Below are 18,888 nucleotides of genomic sequence, written 5' to 3'. Positions count from 1 at the left end.
GGATCATCTTAAAACTTTGACGACGAGGAAAAGACGCATCCAAGTGATGCCACACGTGCAGGAGAAAGAACAGTTGCCTTTCATCTTCATGTTCCTTGACAAGCTTGAGAACTCCATGGAGGCTTTTTTTTAGCAACACAGCTTTAATTAATCAGAAACAGGAGTACAATCTGCTAGCCCCAACAACCAATCGGGGACGTTGTCGAGCCAAAAAAGGGAGCGCTCCATGGCTGACACTATGCTTGCACAACAGTCGGCCACCGAGTTGGCTTCCCTACACACCCACTTAACTCTAAAATCAACAAAACTCCTGCCTAACTCTGTGATATCAAAAGAAAGACCTCCAATAGCTGACCTCACACTAGAACGGTCATCAAGTAAGGTCTGCAATCCTCGGCAATCAACCTCCAAAAGAACACGATCGTAGCCATTCTCCACTGCTAACTCCAAACCCTCCTTCGCCGCCATAGTCTAGTCAAGGCATCCGGCACATCATCAAGCCACCACGCCGTATTGGAGTCACTACCCCCGCTCGACCAGTGCAAGTATTGGAGTCAAAGGCCGCATTAGTGTTCACCTTTATCCAGCCCTCATCCGGACGTTGCCACTTCAGCGAGGACAGCTCCTCCAACATTGATGATATGTACCGAGCTGTCGCCCCCGTCTCCCAAACCTTGCGGCCATGACGACGAGCATTCCGCCCAGTCCACAAAGTCCCGGCGCCACAGATTAGTGTAGCAGCTGAAGAAGCGGGGCAAATATCTGCATGAAGAACGTCCGTCGCCCACGTACAAGGGTGAAGGTCTGGAATTCTCACCCTGTCAGCTTCTGGACTTCATCCCAAAATCTTCTCGCCACATGCCATAAGAGAACCACATGGTACATGGACTCATCCGGGTCACCACACGTCTCACAAAAACTTTCCATGGCGATATGTCTCCTTTTCAGCTCAGCTTTCGACGGCAAGGAATTGTGTAACACCCGCCACCAAAAAACATGAACCTTCGGAGGGACATTAAGCTTCCAAACTGCACTCCAGGGGCGCGTTCATCACCCGAGGCCATAGTTTCACCCCTAGCAGCCATTGCCGCCGCTATTTGATCCTCCTTGAGCAGCCTGTGCACCGAACGCACTCAGTAGATCCCATTCCTTTCAAACGCCCAAGCCAGTACTGTAACACCCTCGGTGTTACACCCTAAACAACCTGCTAAATCATGTCATGAGCATCATGTTTATGTGACATTGCATGTGATAAAGAGTGTAGATGAATTGATTGTAACATAAAATGGTTGCTAAAAGTGTTAAAGGAAAGTTGATCCAATAGTTCATGTTGTATCAAGTGAGGTTCAAAACCGATTTTTATTGGACAAAAACATTATAAAACATACTTGTGTCACTTAAATAAAGTTTAAAGTACAAACTTTGTAGATAACAATGCAACTCTTGCTGTAGAAAAATAAAATTGCTGGCTAGTATTTTTAGTAGCTTGGAAATTGAAGTTGAAACAAAAATCAGCCCTAGACTTAGCAAATTTCCTAACTCTGAAAACAGAATGGCAGTGCCATGTTGGGGAATTAATTCTGAAAAACGTAGCTAAAAGCCAGTGCTATGTTATTGCTCCTAATGGTAGTCCAATGTACCCTCTTTGGTATGGTCTAGGTGGTTGTGACTCAATCGAGTTGGTTTAGTCGTGGTTGATGATTTAAAAGTCGTGCACGTGAATGGCCTTGGGCTGTCTGGCCAGGGCTGCGATCACCGCCTCTTCCGTAGCTTGGCATCACGTGTGTTGCCGAGGCCATGCTGGCCGGGCCTGCTCCTGGCTTGGCCATGGGCCCATGGCTGGGCGTGGCCATCCACGGTTGGCTGCCTGCCTTGGCCGTGCGGTGCTTCTGCCATCGCGGGCCCTACGCCCTGGCCGCCGCTCGCCGCGCTGCGAGCCTCCCCGCCGCTGCTCCACTATATCTGCCGCTCTGCTACGATGCCGCTGCTGTTGGTACTGCGCCATGTTGTTGCTCGTCTCCTCGCTGTGCGCACGAGGGCTTGCCCCCTCTCCTGCTCATCATCACCTCTTCCTAGTCCATGGTAGCCTCCTAATGCTCACGCGCGAGCCAATTAGGTCCATAGCAGCCCTAGCTCATCGGAGCGGGTGCGCCATTGCTGCGGATGGCCGCGCGTCGCTATAGCTCACTCCAGCATGTCTTGCCGCCCCGCGTTGCTGTTTGGTGTAGGCGGTTGGACCGTAGTTGAAGGTCGACCCGACCTACGGGCCAGTGCAAGCCTATGGGGGCCGGTGCGGTCACGCCGTGTGACCGCCCGCCACGCCGCCATGCGCTGAGTCACTAGCGGTGCGCGTGGGTGAATTAGGGAAAGGTCGGGGGGGGGTTAAGTGAGAAGGCCTGTGAGAGGGGGAAATAGTGTTAGTACTTAGTTGTGATTTGGAGTAAGTTCGAGGACTCTTTTGCATAAACACCAGCACGCGCGAGGTTCCTCCGCCACGGGCCATCTCGCGCTACAGGCCGGCCTCACGTGGGCCCTCATCCATGGGCCACCGTGCACTCACGTGCGCGCGCTGCGTCGCATGGGCTGCGCATGTGGGCCACGCGAGAGATTCAATTTTCTTTTTCATAAGGAATTAGCAAATGGTTTTCTAATTTAAATTCTGAGCTGATCTTTGGTAATTAATATAAAATCATGTAGGTGTCCAAAAATTGTGAAACAAATTTTGTTAGGTTCTTAAAATTGTGATCTATCTGTTGGTATATTTAGTTCAAGTTTGTATGTGTTGACACTAGGAGCTATTAAATCATTTGAAAGTACTTCATATTATTAAGTTAATCAGTGTAGGAATTTTTATGGTAAATTGGTGATAGCTTTAGTTCTGAAATTTTTATGGTAGATTCATTGTATTACTATGTGCTCACTGTAAATTTTGCAGCCTTAGGATAGACTAAGCACTAGGGTAGTTAAATGCTCCTTGTTTCAATATACTTTAAATCATTAGTAGAAATAGATATATATCCTTAGTTTGCTAAGCTAAACATCGATTAGTGAACCCAACACCTTGCTTGGTAAAGGTGGTAGTTAGCTTAGTACCTTAGACATTAGAGCTAGCTTAGCAGCTTTATATGCGTAATCTTATTTTAAGAGTTGTTGTTGCTTAGATGCTAAATGTTGCATCATCATCGCATGCATGTAGAGAACGAGCTGGTGGGGATAGTGACCACAGAAGATCATGAGCTCGAGGAGATCATCGAGGAATACGAGGAGGAGGTCCTCGTAAGGGAGGAAGTCCCGGAGCCACCATCGACTGATTCGGCTAACACCGCGCCTGCCCAAGGCAAGCCCCGGTGCATAACCCTTATTTTTTATAATCACTATATGTATATATGTGATGTGCATTTACGTTATAGAAATTTTATGGAAACTACATGCATATATATATTCGAGTAGCTGCGATGCTTAGGTTTTTGGTAGCGTGAGTAACCTGCTGTTACTCACGATAGGTGATTATTATAATTACTCTAATGATAAAAATGATGAAAGGAAAATAGAGACCGGGCAGGGATATGGTATGGGTATTGGTAGGTGTAACGAGTTGTGTCCCGCGGCCACGGGGCTTAGCTTGGTTATACTATTTTCCCTGTCCGTGTCGATTGAGGACCGTCCGTTGCTATGGATGGTAGTCTGGTCATAGACTTATTATCCTGAGCACATACTTGCTTATGGGAGCAGGAAGGCTCATTACGCTCTTATCGTGGGTTCCGGCTCTTTCCGGACTGACTGATTGGAGGTGGGAAAACGTGGAGGTCTAAGCACCATATTGAGACCGAGTCTCAAGTGTGGGGGCCTGGAGTCCAAGTTTGGATGGGGACCTGGACCCCGTGATAGGAGTGGAATGGGTTGGTCTTCTTTGTGCCTGGGGTACAAACGGGGCGTGTGTTTCAGGGTACCCCAACTGGGATACATTGGTTCGCGAATCGCCATTTCTATGAGACGGTATGACTTGGCTATGGTCTAGCATCGTAGTAAGAACTGAAAGGTGAAAGATGATAAATTAGTTCTGATTGCTCAACCCTTGCTTGAAAGTAGAACATGTGCTTACCAAGAATGGTTAGCTAATGAAGTAATCATGACTGCTAATTAAACTTAATCTTAAGGACGTACTTCTAGTAATGCTTTTCGCAAAAAAAAAACAACAAACCCATATTGCCTATCATACCCCTTGGAGTCGTGAAACTATTCCCACTAGTCGGGTAAGTCTTGCAAGTACATTGTGTACTCAGGGTTTATTTTACCCTGTTGTCAGGTGTAGCTTGAGGAGTAGCTCTTGTGTGGAGGAGTGCTTCTGGTGGGCACAGACGGATCCTTGTATCATTTTCGCTAGATGTTTATTTTTATTCCGTTGTTTAATTATCACACTCTGAACCCTGGTACTGTAATAAATAATTTGTAAGACTCTTGTTGTATAAATAGACTAAGTATTGTAAGCTCGTACTCATTATTGGATTCTAGATGTAAAACGTGAATTATTTCGAGTTCTCCCGTGGGGTGTGCTCGATGGAACTGTCCGATATAGCTAACTTTTGGGGTGCTTAATGTCTAGTGAAAGACGAGCGCCTTCGAAAGTGTGTTATTTCATGTGGTTTTGCCACAGGTGGTATCAGAGCCAATAATGAGTCTACGAGTTTAAAAATTCTTTTCAAAACCTAAAATTTGAACAACAAAAGTTTTGACGAAAAGTAGGATGCTGATAAATTACGTAAGTAAGTATAAGCCCTAATATGGTCTATCTAGGATAGTGGCACTAGTTTTATCTAATCAATCTTCTGTAGGTACACTAACTTATGTTGTGTAAGAATCGTTTAGCGTACGGGAAGTGAGTGTGCACTGTGCCAAAAATTATATGCGAATGCCGCTATATTCTGGCTTGAGCGAACGAATAGGTCGATCCAAGCATCATGAAAAGAGAATCTTGTTTAAGCTAAACTCCCCTTCACATATAATTTTTGGGTAGTTAATATGATAGGTTAATAAATAAGAGAAATGCTTTAACTCTTAAGGAAAAGTTCTTGCTTGTAACCATTTATTGGGCCTTGTCATCTCTCTAGCCGTTTGTTTCTAAGTATGGAGGCCTGGTCCCCAACGGTGGGTTCCTATCTGTTTACAGATGAACCTGAGGTTTGGTCAAGGGAGCACTAGTCCTGGGATGGGCCATGGTCTTGGTGAAGACCAAGGCGAAAATGGTCGTGGCGATGATCATGGCAATGCCAACGGGGAGAGCCACGAGGCCCCACTCCTTGGTCCTCCTCCTCCGCCGCCACCACCACCTCTGATGACCCATGTAGAGATGATGGCTGCTCATCGTGAGTCAGCCCGTGCCCTGGAGATGCTGGCATAGGCTATTGGTGGCTTTGCCCGTGGATGCCCTGGTGGCAACGGCGAGAACGGGGGTGGTGCCCGCGGTCCTGAGAGGCCTTGTTCCTTTCAGGACTTCATGGGGACACACCCGCCCATGTTCACGCCGACTGCTGAGCCTCTGGACGTAGAGCATTGGCTTCGTATTATGGAGTAGAAGTTTTAGCTACTCACTGTGACTGATGAGCAGAAGGTGCACTTTGCTGCATAGCAGCTTCTGGGATCTACCAGTGTTTGGTGGGACACTTTCAATGCCATGCAACCCATGGACCACCATGTGACTTGGCGGGAGTTTATCACTGCTTTCCGCCAATACTATATTCCTGCTGGTTTGCTAAATAGGAAGTTGTTCGAGTTTCTGGAGCTGAAGCAAGGAAACATGACTGTGATGGAATATGTGAACAAGTTCAACCACCTTGCACAGTATACTGGGACTCATGTGGATATTGATGAGAAGAAGATGGACTGTTTCAATCGTGGTCTCTCTTGCATCTTGTAAGAGAAGCTATATATAGGGGGCTATCAGACCTTTGGTGCTTTAATGAATGCTGCCATTGCTATGGAGGGACTTCAACATGACTCTCAGGCTGAGTGGAAGCGCAAGAGGGTGATCACTGGGTCTTCTAGTCACCTATAGTCTCAGAAGGTATAGATTGTGAGAAGGGTGTCCTATCACTCTCCGGGTGGACAGTCTCTCGCCAGACTCAGCAGACTCACCAGACACCTTCCACTCAATACCGTACACCTACTCAGCAGGTGTAGCAGCCTCAGGGACAGCAAGTTCCGTCTCATCAAGGATAGGGGAACAAGCTGGGTGCTTGTTTCAAGTGTGTCAAGGAAGTCCACTATGCTCGTGAGTGCCCCTAGAACCATCTTGGTCAGTCTTCTCAGCCTTCAGCCAACTCTCATCTAGTCAAGAGGACTATCATCAGAAAGAAGGTGCCCATGAGCCGCTCAGGATAGGTTAACTTCACTGAGGCTGAGGAGATCCCGCAGGGAGAGCCTGTGATGGCTAGTATGTTCACCATTGATTCCCACCTAGCATATGTATTATTTGATTCTAGTGTATCACATTCATTCATGAGTATAGGGCTTGCACAAAAGCACAATATATCTACTATGGCTATTTCTATTGCCTATAGAATCAGAACCCTAGGTGCGCAATTATGCGTTAACACTCGGACGGACATAGTGAGACTAGTGCTAGCAACTCACTCTTATCGTCTCCAGTTCATGGTGCTGCCTGGGTAAGACATAGATGTAATTCTGGGAATGAACTGGTTGAAAAACTATAGGGTAGTCTTGAACCTTAGGCAAAGAATTGTTGAGTTGAAGCTTCCTTCTTCTGAGGATCGAATGTCTCTCCTTATGCCTTCAGCCCCCGCCTTGCCAGTTGTTGCTCATGCTGAAGCTTCTCCTGATCTTGCTTCTATTCCTGTGGTCTATGAGTTTCTAGATGTCTTCCCCAAGGATCTACCTGGGTTACCACCGGATAGGGATGCAGAGTTTGCCATTGAGTTAGAACCTGGTACTGCTCCTATTTCATGGCGTCCTTACCACATGGCTCCAAAGGAACTGGCTTAGATGAAGAAACAGTTAGAAGAATTATTGGAGAAGGGATTTATCCGCCCTAGTTCTTCACCATGTGGTTGTCTAGCTATTTTCATGAAGAAGAAGGACGACACTCTTTGGATGTGTGTGGATTATCGCCCTCTCAACATGGTAACCATTAAGAACAAGTATCCTTTACCTCGTATTAATACTTTGTTCGATCAGTTGGCTGATGCCAAGGTGTTTTCAATGATTAATCTTCGTTCTGGGTATCACCAAATTAAGATCTGGCCACAAGATATACCAAAGACAACTTTCTCAACTAGGTATGGCCTTTATGAATACCTAGTCATGTCTTTTGGTCTCACCAATGCTTCTGCATTCTTTATGTATCTCATGAATTCAGTCTTCATGCCAGAGTTAGACAAGTTTGTAGTGGTATTCATTGATGACATATTGATATATTCCAAGAATAATGAAGAGCATGCACAACAACTTCGCATAGTCCTGACTCGATTGCGGGAACACAAGCTATATGCCAAATTCAGCAAGTGTGAGTTTTGGTTGGATCAAGTGTAGTTTTAGGGCATGTCCTAACCCCCGAAGGCATCTCTATGGATCCTGGCAAGGTGCAGGATGTGTTAAATTGGAGATCTCCAAAATCAGTGCATCAGATTCATCAGTTCCTTAGTCTTGCTGGTTATTATCGATGCTTCATCCCTGAGTTTTCCAAAATAGCTCAACCAATGACCAAGTTGCTCTAGAAGGATGTCAAGTTTATATGGAGTCCGGCTTGTGAAGAAGCTTTCCAAGCCCTGAAAAAGTTTCTTACCTTTGCTCCTGTTGTTGCTCAACCAGATATTGAAAGACCATTTGATGTGTATTGTGATGCCTCTAGGACTGGATTGGGTTGCGTGCTTATGCAAGATGGACGTGTAATAGCTTATGCTTCACGTCAACTGAAAAAACACGAGTTGAATTATCCCACCTATGATTTAGAGCTGGCTACAGTTGTGCACACTCTAAAAATTTGGAGATATTACCTGTTGGGAAATAAAGTGCATATCTACATGGATCACAAGAGTCTCAAATATATTTTCACTCAATCCGAGCTGAACATGGGACAATGGAGGTGGCTTGAGCTAATCAAAGAATATAACTTAGAAGTTCAAGAACCGATTGGTGGTTCCCTCAAGTGAAGAGCTTAGGAGAAAATTTTTGGATGAAGCTCACAACTCCAAATTATCCATTCATCCGGAAAGTAACAAGATGTATCATGATTTGCGTCACTTGTATTGGTGGCCAAATATGAAACATGACATTGCTAAATACATCTCAGAATGTGACATTTGTGGAAGGGTTAAGGCGGACCATATGCGTACGCTAGATTTCTACAGCCCTTGCCTATCCCTATTTGGAAATGGGAGGATATTTTCAAGGACTTTGTTGTGGGTTTGCCCCACACGGCAAAAGGGGTATGACTCTATTTAGGTCATTGTGGATCGCCTTACCAAGTCCACTCATTTCCTCCCGGTGGATAGAAGGTATTCAGCCAAAAAGTGTGCCAAGTTGTATTTTGATCAGGTTGTGACCCTACATAGAGTTCCTCTTACCATTGTTTCCGATAGAGGGTCAGTCTTTGTCTCTCATTTCTAGGAGCAACTCCAGAAATGCCTTGGTACTCACCTCCTCAGAAGTTTAGCTTATCATCCGGAAACTGATGGTCAGACAGAAAGAGTTAACCAAGTACTTGAGGATATGTTGAGAGCTTGTGTCATTTCTTTTCTAGAAAAGTAGGATGAATGCTTGACTTTAGCTGAGTTTTCTTATAACAATAGTTATCAAGAAAGCATTCGAATGGCACCTTTTGAGGCTCTATATGGCAAGAAGTGTAGAACACCACTTAATTGGGTGGAAGTGGGTGACCATGGTTACTTCAGGCCTAATTTTATCAAAGAAGCAAGAGAACAAGTCAGTGTTATTCAGAGTCATTTGAAAGCAGCTCAGAATCGTCAGAAAACTTATGCGGACAAGAGGAGAAGACCTTTGCAATTTGAAGCTGGTGACTATGTGTATTTAACGGTATCTCCAATGAGAGGTGTGCATTGGTTTGAGGTCCATGATAAATTAGCTCCTCGCTATGTTGGACCGTACAAATTCTTGGAACGGTGTGGTCCTGTTGCTTACTGTATCCAGCTACGGGAGATCTTGTCAGCAGTCCACAATGTGTTCCATGTTTCTCAACTGAAAAAGTGTTTGCGAGTTCCTGAGGAAGCGGTGGAAATTGAAGGGCTTCCTCTCAAACCTGATCTTTCTTATATTGAGCATCCCGCCAAAATCTTGGATGAAAAAGAGAGAGTCACTAGGAACAAAGTGGTAAAATTTTATAAAGTCCAGTGGCAAAATCATTCGGAGGACGAAGCAACTTGGGAGCAGGAGAATTATATTCTAGAACAGTAACCCCATCTCCTTTCTAGTTCACCAAGGTAATTATGTAGATTGAAATTTATTTCTTTTCCCTTTTCCCACACTAGGCACTCACACAAAATCTCAGGTTTGTTTAAGGGGGGAGAGCTGTAACACCCTCGGTGTTACACCCTAAACAACCTGCTAAATCATGTCATGAGCATCATGTTTATATGACATTGCATGTGATAAAGAGTGTAAATGAATTGCTTGTAACCTAAAATGGTTGATAAAAGTGTTAAAGGAAAGTTGATCCAATAGTTCATGTTGTATCAAGTGAGGTTCAAAACTGATTTTTATTGGGCAAAAACATTATAAAACATACTTGTGTCACTTAAATAAAGTTTAAAATACAAACTTTGTAGATAACAAAGCAACTCTTGCTAGAGAAAAATAAAATTGCTGGCTAGTATTTTTAGTAGCTTGGAAATTGATGTTGAAATAAAAATCAGCCCTAGACTTAGCAAATTTCCTAAGTCTAAAAATAGAATGGCAGTGCCATATTGGGGAATTAATTCTGAAAAACATAGCTAAAGGCCAGTGCTATGTTATTGCTCCTAATGGTAGTCCAATGTACCCTCTTTGGTATGGTCTAGGTGGTTGTGACTCAATCGAGTTGGTTTAGTCGTGGTTGATGCTTTAAAATTCGTGCACATGAACGGCCTTGGGCTGTCTGGCCGAGGGCCGCGATCACCGCCCCTTCCGAAGCTTGGCATCGCGCGTGTTGCCGAGGCCATGCCGATTAGGCCTGCTCCTGGCTTGGCCATGGCTAGGCGTGGCTGTCCACGGTTGGCCGCCTGCCCTAGCTATACGGTGCTGCTGCCACCGCAGGCCCTGCGCCCTGGTCGCCGCTCGCCATGCTGCGTTGCTGGTCACCCCGCCGCTGCTTCGCTATACCTGCCGCTCTGCTATGATGCCGCCGCTGCTAGTACTGCGCCGTGTTGTTGCTCGTCTCATCGCTGTGCGCATGAGGGCTTGCCCCCGCCCCTGCTGCCCGAACCATCGCCTCAGCCAGGTCCTTGGTGAGTCGCTAATGCTCGCTTGCTACCTCTACTTCTCCCTTAGCGCCGTGGCTCACCGGAACATTGTCGTTGCCACCGCAGGTTGCCCGCCGACGTGGAGAAGTCGCCCTACTTCATCTCCGGCCTTCTAACCGATGCCCAGCGTTCGCGTCGGTCTGTAGGTGAGCATTGACCCCCTAGCTAGGTCTGCGTAGGTCCCAGTTGGTTGGCATAGTGGCTCCGTGCCTGCCAACGCTGCACCGGCGAGCGCGAGGCCTTCGGGGACCTCCCCGATACGAAGATGAGTCTTTTCGGGGGCGTTCGCGCATAATCGCTGACTAAAGGAATATGACGCATAGTGGCCGCGTTAATAGCAGGAAGCGCGGGGGCTTTTTTGCTAAAACGCCAGCGCGCGGGGGGTTCCATGTTGTGGGCCGCTTTCCTCGCCGTGGGCACGCTAGGCCAGTTCAGTTTCTCTTTTTTTTGTAAAGAATTAGAAATAGCTTTATATTTTTATTCGAGAGCCAGTTTTGTTTAATTAATATAAAATCTTGTAGATGCCCACAAATTGTGAAACAAATTTTGTTAGGTTCCTATAATTGTGATCTATCTGTTGGTGTAATTAATGTATACATATATATATTGATACTAGGGGCTATGAAATTATTTGAGAGTGCTCAATATTATTAAGTTAAATATTGTAGGAAATATTATGTGCTCAATATCTATTTGTTGGTAGTTTCATTGTATTATTATGTGTTCACTATAATTTTTGTAGCCTTAGAATAGACTAAGCTTTAGAATAGTTAGATGCACTCTGTTTCAATATACATTAAATCAGTAGTAGAAATAAAGATATATCCTTAAATTGCCAAGCTAAGGGTTTGTTAGTTGAACCCAACACTTTGCTTGATGAAGATGGTAGTTAGCTTAGTACCGTAGTCATTAGAGCTAGCTTAGTAGCTTAATATGTGTATTCTCATTTTAAGAGTTGCTGTTGCCTAAATGCTAAGTATTGCATCGTCATCGCATGCATATAGAGAACAAATTGGTGGACATAGAGACCACAGACGATCGCGAGTTCGAGAAGATCGTCGAGGAGTACGAGGAGGAGATTCTCGTGCAGGAGGAGGCCCCGGAGCCACTGATTGACGCAGTTGACACCACGTTTGCCCAAGGCAAGCCCCGGGGCATAACCCCTTATTTTTTATAATCATTGTATATATATGTTATATGTATTTATGTTACATGAATGTTATGAAAATCACCTGCATAGAAATAACTGTCATATGAGTCCTACTAGTACAGGTTCGAGTAGCTGCTATATTTAGGTTTTCGGTAGCGTGAGTAACCTATCGTTACTCACAATAGGTGATTATTATAATTACTCTCATGATAAAAATGATGAAAGGAAAATGAAGACCGGGCAGAGATATGATATGGGTTATAGTGGGTGTGACGAGTTGTGTCCCGTGGCCACGGGGCTTAGCTTGGTTACACTGTTTTCCCTGTCTGTATCGATTAGGACCGTCCGTTGTTGTGGATGGTAGTTCGATCATAGACTTTTTATCCTAAGCACATACTTGCCTATGGGAGCGGGAAGGCTTGTTACGCTCTTGTCGTGGATTCCGGCTCTTTCTAGACCGACTGATTGGAGGCGGGGAAATGTGGAGGTCTAAGCACCATATTGAGACCAGGTCTCAAGTGTGGGGGCTTAGAGTCCAAGTTTAGACAGGGACCTAGACCCCGTGACAGAATTAGAATGGGTTGGTCTTGTTTGTGACTGGGGTACAAACGGGGCATGTGTTTTGGGGTACCCAGCTGGGATACATTGTTTCGCGAATCACCGTTTTCCTGAGACGGTACGACTTGGCTATGGTCTAGTACTGTAGTAAGAACTAGAATATGAAAGATGATAAATTGGTTCTGATTGCTCAACCTTTGCTTGAAAGTAGAACATGTGCTTATCTAGAATGGTTAGCTAATGAAGTAATTATGACTGCTAATTGAACTTGATCTTAAGGACGTACTTCTAGTAATGTTTTTCGCAAACAAAAAGAAAACAACAAATCCATATTGCCTATCATACCTCTTAGAGTCGGGAAACTATTCCCACTAGGCGGGTAAGTCTTGCGAGTATATTGTGTACTCAGGGTTTATTTTACCCTGTTGCAGGTGCAGCTTGAGGAGTAGCTCTTGTGTGGAGGATTCTTATGGTGGACACAGACGGATCCTTATATCGTTTCCGCTAGATGTTTATTTTCATTCCGCTGTTTAATTATCGCACTCTGAACCATGGTATTGTAATAAATAATTTGCAAGAACTCTTGTCGTATGAAATGAACTAAGTATTGTAAGCTCGTACTTAATATTAGATTCTGGATGTAAAACGTGGATTGTTTCGAGTTCTCCCGTGGGGTGTGCTCGACAGAACTATCCGATGTAGCTAACTTTCAGGGTGTTTAGTGTCCAGTAAAAGACGAGCACCTCCAAAAACGTGTTATTTCGGATGGTTCTACTACAAGTACATCATTCTCCTGTCGATTACTTGCTTGATCTTCAACACTTCCACCGCATCCAATGCCATGAACGATTTGCGCACGGCTTCTTCATCCCACACACGCGTGCCAGGGACAAACAGGTCGCGCACCATCACAACAACAGCAGTCAGCCTTCTTACAAATGGTCTAAGGGACCGATCGAGACCCTGGGATCCAATTGTCTTCCCACACGTTGATCTCGCCCGGGCCGACACGGTTGATAAGACCATGTTTCAGCACATCTCGTCCTTGCAGGATTGACCTCCACGTCGCCGAGCTTCGCCTCTTTTTAGATGATGAAAGGAAATCGCCCAATGGATAATACTTCCCCTTCAGAACCTTGGCACATAGCGAGTCCGGCCGCATAAGCAATCTCCAACCTTGTTTCCCCAACGTAGCCTGATTAAACAGCGAGAAATCTCTGAACCCAATGCCACCTTGAATCTTTGGCCGGGTTAGTTTCTCCCACCGCAACCAATGAATTTTGTGATTGTCCAAAGAGCTCCCCCACCAATAGTTGGATACCGCCGAGGTTAGCTTGCGGCACACCGTCGGCGATAACTTGAAGCACGACATTAGGTAAGTTGGCACTGATTGAGCGTTTGCCTTCAACAACACTTCCCGAGCCGCACAGCTCAAATTCTTTTCTGCCCAACCCAAACCCCCCCCCCCCCCCCCCCCCCCACACCCACAAAACCTCTGATTCGAGCCGGCATAGCTGAACGCATCAGCCACGCCTCGCTCAGCTGTAGTGGGGAGATCCAGGTACCGCTCCCCTAGGGCCTCATTGGGAATTTGCAAACTCGAGTGCACTTCCTCCTTGCAATCTCGCTGACAATTTGGGCTAAAGAAGACTGCGGACTTATTTTTATTAACCAGCTGTCCCGAGCCCCTATTGTAATCATCAAGAATTGCAGCCACCCGATCAGCCCCCTTCTTTGACGCTTGAGTAAAGATCAGGCAGTCATCCGCAAACAGGAGGTGAGAAATCCATGGTGCATGCCTGCTGACCCGCACCCCTCTTGAAACATAAAGAGGTCCGATATTATTCACCATGCATGAGAGGCCTTCAGAGCATAAAAGGAACAGATATGGCGAAATAGGGTCGCCCTGTCTGATTCCACGAGTCGGCTTAAAATTGTCCGAGAAAACCCCGTTAACTCTGACAGAGAAAGACACCGATGAGATGCACTTCATCACCAGTGAGCACCAAGAAGCTAGGAAGCCCAACGCCCAGCGGCGGATTCACAGGGGGGGCTGGGGGGCTCCAGCCCCCCCTAATTTCTTGATTTCAAGCTTAATCACTGTAGCAAAAGCTTGATTTCACCCTTAAATCTTCATGCAAATCAATATCTCCATTGTTTTAGCCCCCCCTTATCCCGCATCGTGCATCCGCCACTGCCAACGCCTGCATAATAGCATTCAGGTACTCCCACTCAACCCGATCATAAGCCATTGCCATGTCAAGTTTGATGTCACGTCCACCAGTCTTCCCCTTCTTATTCCGCAGGTAGTGGATACACTAATATAGATCCTGCGGGTTGTCAACCTTCGGAATGAGCACCTAGAGGGTCTTATTCACGTCTTCAGGAATTTCACCTCCATTCAAAAACCCCAGGACTGCACTCACCACACACGGCTTAATCAGCTGCCAATGTGTTTGAAAAAAACCAGCGTTGAAACCATCCACTCCAGGAGCTTTGTTCGGCGCCATTTGGAAAAGCGCCGACTCCACATCCTCCTCTGTGAACGGCCTTTCAAGCATAGCACCAATAGCAGCTGTAACCTTCCTCAGTACATAGCGGCAAATCAAGTCTGGCTGTAGACCTTCCTGTGCCATGAACAGTTTGTGATAGAACTCACAAGCTAAACGTTCAAGGTCCTCCTGATCCGTGAACACGTTACCCGCATCATCGCTGAGGACCTTGATTCTATTTGTGCGATGCCTCGCACGAGCCTTTGCTTGGAAAAACTCCGTGTTACGATCACCATCCCTGAGCCAAGAAATCCTCGACCGCTGTCTCTCCATCGTCTCTTCCCTGGCCAGCACATCAGCGAGCTTGGCCACCACACTCCGTTCCTTGTCCGTCGGACCCCGGTACAAGGTACTGCTCCTCTCCGCCTCCAGCTCCCCCCGCAAATCCTTCACATGCTGCTTAACGGACCCGAACACTTCCCTGTCCTAGGTCTTCAAAGAGCTTTGGAGAGACATCAGAGCCGAGAGGCAGCAGATAGGTCAAGGGCGCCCGACCTGGTACCAAGTTCTGGTAACAAATTCCATGTAGTCCCCATGACTTTTCCACATGTTTTCATAGCGGAAGGGCTTAGATTTCCGGCGGCCACGCCTCCGACTCGCCAGTACCCTCTCCTCACCTCCACCAACAGCCCACAATGATCCGACTCTGCCAACCGGATATGGAACACCTACCGAGTGTCACTATCGGAAAGTGTTTTTATGTTTGCTGAGTGTATTTTTTTGAACACTCAGCAAATAAGTTCTTTGTTGAGTACTGCGCTAAAAACACTCGGTAAAGAGGATGTTTACCGAGTGTCAAAAAAAATACTCGGCAAAGAGAGGGTTTACCGAGTATTTTTTTTGACACTCGGCAAATCAATAAAATCTTTTTTTCTGGGAAAGAAGGAGAAGAAAAAAAATGAAAAAAAACTTTGCCGAGTGCCCAGATCTAGGACACTCGGTAAAGAAAAAAAACTTTTTTTCTGAGAAAGAAGGAGAAGAAAAAAAAATAAAAAAAACTTTGCCGAGTGCCCAGATCTAGGACACTCGGCAAAGGAAAAAAAATCTTTTTTCTGGGAAAGGAGAAGAAAAAAAATAAAAAAAAACTTTGCCGAATGCCCAGATCTAGGACACTAGAAAAAAAATCATTTTTAACCGGCCCCAGTGGACGCCCCTCCCCCTCCCCCTTCTTGATTCCCCCGCAGGCGGCCCGCCCACTCCCCTTCTTCCCCCGCCGTCGGCCCACCCCCTCCCCTCCCTTCTTCCCCCGCCGGCCGCCCGCCCCTCGCCATCCTCTCCCTCTCTCTTTCTCGGATCCGGCGTGGCCGCCCCCTCCTATCCCTCTCTTTCCTGGATCCCGCGCCCCCTGCCCTCCCTCCCCTCCTCCCTCTCCGGCGCCGGCGTGGCCCCGCCCTCCCCTCCTCCCTCTCCGGTGCCCCCTCCTCCTCCCTCTCCCGGATCGGGCGCGCCCCCCTCCTCCTCCCTCTCCCGGATCCGGCATGGCCCCTCCCTCCTCCCTCTCCCAGATCCGGCGCCCCCTCCTCTCCTCCCTCTCCCGGATCTGGCGTGCCCCCCTCCTTCTCCCTCTCCGACGCGGCCCCTCCCTCCCCTCCTCCCTCTCCCGGATCCGGCGGCACCGCCCCCCTCTCGGCCCTCCCTCTCCAGATCCGGCGGCGACGGGCGTGGTGGTGGTGGCGGGCGTGGCTGTTGCGGCGGCCTGGGCGTGGTGGCGCGGCGTGGTGGTGGTGCGGCGTGGTGGGGCCCTCCCTTCTTCCCCGGCGTGGTGGCGGCGACGTGGATGGTGGTGGCGGTGCTGGTGGTGCGGGCGTGGTGTCGGCGTGCCTTTTTATTTTTTTTTGAAAAAAAAGTTTGCCGAGTGTTTTTTTGGCACTCGGCAACTTCTTTGCCGAGTGCCCGACAGAAAACACTCGGCAAACTAGCGTTTGCCATTAACAAGTTTGCCGAGTGTCGTTTGCCGAGTGTTTTTGGGACTTCGCCGAGTGCCCCCGGCACTCGGCAAATCTCCTGTATCCAGCAGTGTGTATGGGAGACCATGGTAGCCAAGGTCAGATAACCGACAATCATTCACAACATCTTAGAACGCAGCCACTTTCCATGGTTCACGTTCCTTTCCACCAATTTGTTCCTCCGCCGACAACACCTCGTTGAAGTCCCCTACGCACAGCCAAGGGTGAGCTGACTGCGCTCTTAGGAACCTCATCAGGTACCAACTTTCTTTGCGCCTCTCCCTTCTAGGCTCCCCCATAGAAGCCCGTTAGCCGCAACTGCGAGATCCTCAAGCTATCACATGACATATGAACATCAATATGTGACCTTGATTTGGTCAACTCCGTGACCACCACATCCCGACACCAAAGTAGCATCAGGCCTCCACTCAGCCCCTCTGACTTGACAACTATGGTGTTAGGAAAGCCAAGGTTCTATTTCAAACCAAGGGCACGCTCTTCTCCCATCCTTGTCCACCGCGGGCCTTTTCTCCTCCACCAACTGGCGGAGTCCACAGCCCCGGCAGTTCACACTTAGGAGATTCATTGTGCCCAGCAGGGGCTGTCCATCGCAGTCGCCGCCAATCTTACATTTTGGTTGGTACCTCTCTTTCTCTTCTTCATCCTCTTAATCATACTGATCCCGCCGCTGTCCGCACTGGTGTCCAATTGATTCACTCTTGAAGTCACCAAGCCAGCTAGGACAATGGCATTAACCCATCGACCGGGATGTTCAGGTCCAGCTTCTGGGTGGCCGGGGTGGCCCCCTTCGACTTGCGCTTCCGAGGGAGCTTTTGTCGGCACCCCTCATCCTGCAAGTCCAGCTTCCTACTCACCCCGAAGCCATCCACTGCCTCCCCCAGGGGAGCAGTCTCCCCCAGATGCTTGAGAGGGGACTGGTCCTCTGGGTCATCTAAATCACCAACAACACTCGCCGAATAGCGCGACACATCATCATTCTTTGAAGATCAGTTATCATCCGACCTGCTATGTTGCTTCTGAGCCCTGAAACTGGATGAGGAACCACTGCCAAAAGGCTCCACAGCAGCTCCCACAAAGGTCTGTAAACGTCTCCTTCGATCTTTAGGAGCCCGGAGTTCAACAGCATACGGTAGCTTCCCATACTCATCATGCGCCACTGGAATTGGGCGTTCCACCTCCGAGTGGCCGATCAAGCCACACGCAAAATAGTAGTAGGGTAGCCTCTCATATTGCGCCTGAAACCAGTGTGGTTCCTCCGTTTTGCTCATCAGGAGAAGCACCCCACGCCTCATAGGCTTGTCGATCTTGATGGCCACACGAGCACGCAAGTAAGCCCTGCTGGCCTTCGTCCCATCCGCATCCACATCCATCTTGATCACACTCCCAATCAAACCCATGGCCCGAGAACCTCTCGTCTGGTTCATCCAGTCCAAGGGTAGATTGAGGATACGTACCCAAAGTTCCAGGCGATCAAAGGCAATCTCGGACGCGCTGAGTTTTTTCATCATAATTCTGCAGTAGAATTGCATATCTCCCCACCATCCATGGCGACCCGGATAACACCCTCTCCAGATCACCAGCACATCCAAATTATGCGACAAAAAGGTTGTCTCCCTTTTCCCTGATCGGCTGAAACTTGAGACCAATCGGGTTTTGATGTAGACTAGGCCCGATCTTCCGATAGGTATGATAGCGTCGATTGGTGGAGACTCGACGTTCATGATCTAGGCTTCGAACCAAGACTGATTCAGACCCCCGCAACCATTATACCGCTGCTCCGTTGGTTATCAACCACGCAAACGCGATTGACCTCGCCGAGAAGGCTTTCCTGCAAGCGAATCGAGAACGCAAGCAAGAACGAGATGAACGCAATCTGAAATTGCAAATAAATATGAGGCTTATAATAACGAGAAAGAGTTTAAGTCTTTATTCAAAAGGACTAATCGCCATAGGCGAACAAGATCAAGAACTGGGGCCCTGGTTCACAGCAAACGGCCTTGGCGGCGACAGTTGCAGCAAAACGATGTCTGTTTCATGAGGAAATCAAGAACTAAACTAAACCTAAACCCTAAGGAGAGCGACGGCTGGTATTCATAGAGTCTTGGACGTCACCCCCCTGGACGCGCCCCCTAATGGGCCCAAACACGATACACGGTCCAACGGACCAAAAGACGGTGTCGCAGCACCCTGAC

This window comes from Miscanthus floridulus, unplaced genomic scaffold (assembly GCF_019320115.1).
Source record: "Miscanthus floridulus cultivar M001 unplaced genomic scaffold, ASM1932011v1 fs_190_2_3, whole genome shotgun sequence".
In the NCBI taxonomy this organism is placed as follows: domain Eukaryota; kingdom Viridiplantae; phylum Streptophyta; class Magnoliopsida; order Poales; family Poaceae; genus Miscanthus; species Miscanthus floridulus.
Note: the sequence above shows the minus strand (reverse complement) of the source record.